The sequence below is a fragment of the Benincasa hispida genome, chromosome 9, assembly GCF_027475165.1.
Source record: "Benincasa hispida cultivar pf3 chromosome 9, pf3_genome.v1.1, whole genome shotgun sequence".
Classification (NCBI taxonomy): Eukaryota; Viridiplantae; Streptophyta; class Magnoliopsida; order Cucurbitales; family Cucurbitaceae; genus Benincasa; species Benincasa hispida.
Window position 1 is genome coordinate 25,349,544 of NC_143486.1, and position 7,865 is coordinate 25,357,408.

Sequence of the window (7,865 nt, forward strand, 5' to 3'; positions counted from 1 at the left end):
GAAGGGTTATTGCATTGTTGATTGGTTATATGGACACAGAAATATATTTGTAGTGAGAAGAGTGCAGCTGTCGGTCTTTAGTGGAGTGTCCGACAGTTAACGGACGGTGGATCTCATGACTAAAGAGTTTAGTCAGTTATTCACGTACCGTTTGAGCTTCAAACTACAGGTCCATGAGGTCCCCTTGGTAGCTTAATGGGTTCAAGTTGAGAATCAGATTTTGGGTTAGTTTGAAGTGTTCAAATTAACAAGATGAAATTCAATTATATGTGATATAATTGGTGTGATGTATTAGATACATTAAATGGAGGAATTAATATAAATATGATTTATATTAAGTACTATAAAATAAAAAAAGAACTATGGTTTATATGTTTCATATGATGAAATATTAAAACTATAGGTTATAAATATAATATGATAAGTTGGTTATCATATTTATTTATAATATATTAATTATATGATAATTAATTCTTTTTCTCTAATAACCAATTGAGTGAGAGGTTATTGGAAGTTTTATGGTAACCATGAGATAAAAGAAAAATTGTTTTCCAAAATTAGAAGTTAATCCTTTCGGATAATTCTCACGGAAAAAGACTATCAAGTAAAAATAGTTTTTGCTAAGCGATAGCTGTTGAGAGACTAAACGATCGTGTAAAGAGTTGACTATACGATAGTTACTCAAACGATCGTTGCTACACGATCGAGTATATCGTCTATGCAATAGACAGTGTTCTTATCTCTCACTTACTCGATCGTCTACTTGATCGCATACCTCCTGTCTTCCTCAATCCAAGATCATACAGAGCCCACAACTCCTAGATTCTCACACCGAGAATACCAAGGTAACACTTGTGGTGGTGTTCTACATCCGTTCGTGAATCGAGTTGGACTCTATTGGGTTCGAGGAGCTGTTGGTTGTTCATGTTGTTGGTGTTCTGTTCGTTACGTTTGAGTGTTGCTGTGGATGCTTTGGAGACTGATCGATGGATACTTGAATAATGGTTCTTCAAAGGTACGTATACTCTATCCCTTGAACTCTATTGTAGCATGTTGTAATTTCTGTTTATGCATAATTTGTATGTTTCCGTTTAAGACTGTAATCATTGTGTTCATTCGAAATGGAATTTGAAACGATCCACTTCCGCTACTCATGGAGATCTCTGTTTGTGATTTCCTTCGAACATTGGATGTTTGTTTATTGGTTATGTGGGTTAATGCTACTAAATTTCAAATAAAATACCTTATATTTTATTAAACAAATAAATTGTTTGTACAATACAATTACGAACTACATGACCTACGAGATTTAGGGCATCAACCCATGCATCATCGATCCAAATTGGTATGCTGATAGCAGGACCTCAAGCCATGTCACGACTAATCCAAACTACCTGAACCCCAAATCCAACTACACAGATATGGAAAAGGTTATTGTTGGCAACAGCTCTCCATTATTTATTTCTCATCTTGGAAATTATGTTCTTCCATCAAATTATGGCCGTCTTAAACTTAATAACGTTCTCTGCGTGCTTGAAATGTCCAAAAACTTGGTCGGTGTTTTGAAATTAGCCTTAGACAATAATGTTTACTTCAAATTTCACTCTGATTTCTGTGTAATTAAAGACAAGCTTACGAGGGTGGAGCTGTTGAAGGGGGTTCTTAAAGATGGTCTTTATCAAGTAACTTCCAACCTGTTCATAAGTAATGGTGCACATGAGCTACCCAAAAGTGGCTCTGGTGTTGTTGGCTTGCATTTTCCTTCACAGCAAGTTTTTCAATCGTCTTTGTCTCTGCCCAAATCTGTTTTGCAAAAGTGACTTGAGCATCCGTCTGTTAAAGTCCTAAATAGAATTATCAAGAGTTGTAATTTGAATGTTTCGGTTAATTATAGTCCTGATTTTTGTGAGACGTGTCAATTCAGAAAACTTCATCATCTTCCCTTCCCTATTTCTTTTTCTCCTACATCATCTAAATTTGAGCTGGTTCATACAGATTTATGGGGATCTACCTCTTTACCTTCAGCCAATGATTTTCGCTTCTATGTGGTGTTTATAAATGACTTCAATCGTTTCACATGGATAGACCCCCTTCGACAAAATAATGATGTTGTTCATGCTTTCAACCAACTTCTTTTTCTTATGAAAACTCAATTCAATGCCATGGTCAAGATATTACAAATGGATGGTAGTGGAGAATATAAACCGATTGTAAATCTTTGAACAAACTTGTGGATTATTTCACAGTTTTCATGTCACCACACTTCAGCACAAAATTGATGGGCCGAGTGTAAACACGGGCATATTGTTGAAATGGGCCTCACTTTATTTAGCCCAAGCCTCAATGCCATTATGGTTCTAGTGGTTTGCGTTTCAGAATGCAATTCTTTTAATTAATGGGCTTTCCTACACCTGTGTTGCAAAACAAATCAGCCATGGAGATCCTAATTAATAATCAATTGGATTTATCTACCATAAATTTGGATGTGCATAGTTTCCTAATTTAGGCTCTTATCAAACTCACAAGTTTTCTTTTCATGTAGAGAAGTGGGTTTATTGGGGCCCGTCACCACATCACAAAGGCTATTTATATTTGTCCTCATCTGACCGAGTCTACATATCACGAAGAAACTATGGGCTCTCCAACTTACTCCCAATCCCCAACCCATAATAATTCACCTACCTAAACTTTCTATCCCATCCATCACTCAGACACCTCACCCACCCATATGCCTACCTCATCTTCAACTCCCTTACCCTACGACTTCTCATCTTCAACCTCTTCACCCGAGCCCTCTGTGACCCCTGAACCAGCTCTACCGCCACCGCGACCACCCACAACCAACTAAAGATTGTTGAAACTCCCACAGATCTATCCTTGATTAAAGCAACGAAGCTTCAAAACGCCCTTTGTACCCGTGTGGAAATCGGCCATGGATGTTGAAATTGAAGCACTTCGTCGAAATAATACACGGACTCTAGTCCCCTTCTCGCCTCAACAAAATGTGGTAGGGTGCAAATGGGTGTTCCAATTAAAAAAGAACTTGGATGGCACCATCCAATGCCACAAAGCTAGATTAGTGGCCAAAGGCTTCTACAAAAGCTCTGATATCGATTTTTCTTACACTCACAGTCCAGTTGTCAAACCTTCTACGATTCGAATTGTTCTCTTTCTAGCAATCTCTCATGGCTATCCTTTTCGAAAACTTGACTTCAACAACGCTGCCTTTTCGAAAACTTGACTTCAACCATGCTTTCTTGAAAGGAACGTTGAAAAGGTTGTCTGCATGACTCAACCCCCTGGGTACGAAAACCCAGTCCATCCAAACCATGTTTGTCGATTAAATAAGGCCATCGGTTTTAAGCAAGCTTTAAGAGCGTGGAATGATGAGCTCAGACAATTCCTCATCTCTTATGGATTATCTCCTAGCAGGTTAGATGCTTCTTTATATTACCTTCGAAGGGACTCCATGATTCTGTTGTTGCTTGTTCATGTCAATGATCATATACTCACTAGCACTAGCATGCCTATGATTCTTCTTCTTGTGACATCTTTAAACTCAAAATTCGCTCTCAAGGACCTTGGTCGACTTGATTATTTTTGGGGATTCAAATATCCTACCTTGACAATGGTTTACATTTGAGTCAACAGCAATACATCTCTAATATATTGGACAAGCTGAACTACCAAAATCTCAAACTGTGCCTCTCCCCTGCAGTAACCGACAAGCAAATTTTTATCAACAATGGTGCTCTCCTTGCAGATCCTCTGCTCTATCGAAGCATTGTTGGTGCTCTTTAGTATTGAACAAACACCCAACCTAACATCGCATTCATCATCAACAAACTCAATAAGTTCTTAAAGGCTCCTACAGATGTTCATTGACTTGCCATCAAAAGGGTTTTACGGTACTTCAAGGGCACTATGTCTCATGGTCTTTTAATTCAACCAAGCTCAATCCTCAATTCACAGCCTTCTCCGATGTTGATTGGGCGGCCGACATTGATGACCAAAATTCCATTGTTGCTTATTGTGTTTTCCTTAGTGACACTCCCATATATTGGTCCTTCATAAAGCATAATGTCGTGGCACAATTAAGCATCGAATCTGAGTACAGAGCGAGCCCATACCATTGTTGAAGTTACATGGGTTTGCAACTTACTTACTTCCCATAAATGGTATCTCTGTTCTCTAATGTGACAATTTAAAGGTTGGGGCTATGACTGCAAACCTAGTGTTTCATGCTCGATCTGTTGGGAATGGTGTCCTAAATCTCCTTGTAATCTCGTAGTTTGTAAACTCTGTATAAATATATTGTTATTAATAAAATAAGTGTTATTTTATAACCATTTACTCAATTCAATAAACTAAGATCGAGGTTATTTTATGTAAATTTAAACAAGTATGTAGAGACATACATGTGGATCTTGTTTAAATAATAACCTAAATGGTATGTAGTAGATGGATAAGGTTGGGTACCTTATCCTTGTGACACTATGGATACGGCCCGCTTTGTAGATGTTACAAATGTTGAAAGTACTACAAATGATCTGAGCCTCATCAATCATGTAGAGACATACGTTGATAATAAAGAGTTTGTATAAGACCAGACCACGAAATGATTAGTCTCTTTATATAACACCGTTGATAATAAAGACTTACATTTCACTAGGATGACCATAGGTGACATGACCTGAATTCTTAGTGAGTTGTGAACTCTTGCTCATAAAGGCCGTCCTTTGATTTGTATGGGTGAGAGTAGCCAGATTGCCAACTCAACAAGCCTACTATATTGGGGATTCGTCTAATTGGGGAACTGGGAACTCAACTTCACAAATCGAAATTCACTCCTTCCCCGATGTAGGGGTAAGTAGATACATTGCTCCCTTAAGAGCTGATTCAAGGTCTTGAATATAGTGGCCATATTCTCTCTTGTTAAGAGAGGACTCGGTCATAGTGGGACTATGACTTATTGTTCATTAGAGGAATCAGTAGTAATTAAGAAGTTAGATGTAACTACAGAGGCAAAACGGTAATTAGGCCTAGCCATACTTACGAGCAATTTGTGAAGGGTCGTCGCATTATTGATTGGTTATATCCAATGGACACAGAAATATATCTGTAGTACAAAGAGTGCAACTGTCAATCTTTAGTGGAGTATCCGACAGTTAACGGATGGTGGATATCGTAATTAAAGAGTTTAGTCAGTTATTCACGTACGGTTGGAGCTTCAAGCTATAGGTCCATAAGATCCCCTTGGTAGCTAAATGGATTCAAGTTAAGAATCAGTTTTTGGGTTAGTTTGAAATGTTCAAATTAACAACAGATAATTTGATTATATATGATATAATTAAATTAATTAAATTGTATATGAAATAATTAATATGATGTATTTGATACATTATTATTTAATTGAAGAAGTTAATATAAATATGATTTATATTAAATACCATAAAAAAGAAAAAGAACTATGATTTATATGTTGCATATGATGGAATATTAAAACTATAGGTTATAAATATAATATGATAAGTTAGTTATTGTATTTATTTATAATTTATTAATTATATGATAATTGATATTTCTTTTTCTCAATAACCGACCATAGTGGGTGGTTATACACAGTTTTATGGCAAATTGAGATAAAAAAGAAATTTGATTTAAAAAATCTAAGTGAACGACAACATGACTGTGAAGGAACTCTTATTCAAGAGTACCTACGAGCGGAAGCAGATCTTTCCAATTCATTATGATAGAATTACCGCATATACATTCAAACATACTTTCATAATGTTAAAGGGATCAAGAAATCATACCAGATGAAGATTTTTTCTTCATAGCGAGTCTGAAGCCCAACAGTCTACCTCGAACAATCGCCACTCGGACAGAAGGAATCGGAGAAGACAACACCAATCAGAGCCCTCAGTATTATTGGAGTGAGAATCCAAAGTGTGGGCTTTGTTCAGATTTGGTAGAGGGAAGGAGGAAGAGAAACCGTACAAAACGATCAAGCAAGTGGGAGATGCGGTCGTCTATCGCATAGACAAGATGCTTGATCGTTTAGGTGAAGTATACGATCGTGTAGGAAAAGTAAGCGATCATCTAAACGATCGTGTAGGAAAAGGGTGAGCGATTGTCCGAACGGTCACGTAGGAAAATGTAAGCGATCGATTAGTAAATATCGGGAGCTAAATGATCGCTTAGGAAAAAGGTAAACAATCGTTTAGATAATAGCGCATGATGGTATAATCAGTATGCGATCGCTTAGCAATATCGTATATGTAAGCGATCGTGCAGTCACTATTGTATAGGCACTGATTTTCTAAACGATGACACTATCTTTTCACAATGTCCATGCACTCCGAGATCAATACACCGTCTACTATTTACAATACACTCATCCGTTATTTAAAACGAAGAGACGCCTTCCCATTTCCTTTATAACAATCTAATGAATGTGATCTTATCATATTCATAACATATAATTAATATCATATATTAATTATAATATTTTCCTCTACTAGATATAAATCATATTTATATCCAATTTCCTCCAAATTAATGTATCTCATACATAAAATTAATTATATCATATTTAATTAACTCGTTCAATTATATCATATATAATCGAACTTCTTCTTGTCAATTTGAACATTTCAAACTGATCCAAAAACTGATGCTCAACTTGTATCCAAGCTACCAAGGGGACCTTATGAACCTATGGCTCGAAGCTCCAATGATACGTGAATAGCTGACTATATTCTTTAGTCACGATATCTACCATCCGTTAACTATCAAGCATTCCACTAAAGATCGACAGTTGAACTCTTCTTGCCATAGATATATTTCTATGTCTATTGGATATAACTAATCATCAGTACGATGACCCTTCACAGATGCTCGTAATTACAACAGGCCAATTTACCGTTTTGTCCTTGTAATTACATCTTCCTCCTTAAGTACCACTGATCCTTCTAATGAACAATACAACATAGTCCCACTATGTGTGAACACCTCTCGGGCCATGAGAAGGTGTGTGGCACTACATCATTCAAACCCTAGAATCAGCCCTTAAAGTCGCTATCTATCTACTTACCCCTGCCTCGGGGAAAGAGTGAATTCCATCTTGTGAAGCTAAGTTCCCAGCTCCAAAATCAGACAAATCCCCAAAATGGTAGGTTTGAGTCGGCGTTCTGGCCACTCGCACCCATGCAAATTAAAAAACCGCCCTCAACTCACTCAGGATTGAGGTCATGTTACCTATTGTCATCCTAGTGAAGTGAAGTCTCAGTTATGTACGGTGTTATATAATAAGACGTTAACACTTCATGGTCAGGTCTTATACAAACTCTTTGTATAGGACGCCTTCGCTCGCATCTCCCCTACAAGAATGATCAGGATCAGGTCATCTATGACAAGTCACAAAACTTGTGACTATTCCACAAAGTGGGCCGCATCCGTAGCATTACCAAGATAAGGTTTTTCTCCTATATCCATATACTACAGACCATTTTAGTCATCACTCAAGACATGATTCACTTGTATGTCACCACATACATGCTTAAGTTACATATAGATAACCAGGGATATTAAGTTTAATGGTTTGTGGTAAAATAAAAAAAATCTAAATGTGTAAAGTCAAATAGTGAAGTAAATATCATGTATATTATACATCACAAGTGTTCGTACAAAGTTGTTTACAAACTACTGGACACAAAACTTTAGGGTACAAACCCCAATAATCTCCCACTTGTTTAAAACCAAGCGAAATGGGGAGTACAAGTAAACAGGCACAAAATAATAAACTAGGGCATAAAAACCCAATGCAACAAAATCTCCCACTTGCCCTAGTCCAGCCACGGGCG

At 37.1% G+C, this 7,865-nt stretch overlaps 1 long non-coding RNA gene across 1 annotated transcript; it reads left to right on the plus strand.

The window, feature by feature from the left end:
* Window positions 1–2,698: 2,698 nt before the first annotated feature.
* On the plus strand, window positions 2,699–4,349 carry LOC150033702 (uncharacterized). Its single transcript, XR_016531873.1, has 2 exons — window positions 2,699–3,432; window positions 3,652–4,349. It is a non-coding gene; the product is annotated as an uncharacterized LOC150033702 (long non-coding RNA).
* Window positions 4,350–7,865: the final 3,516 nt, after the last annotated feature.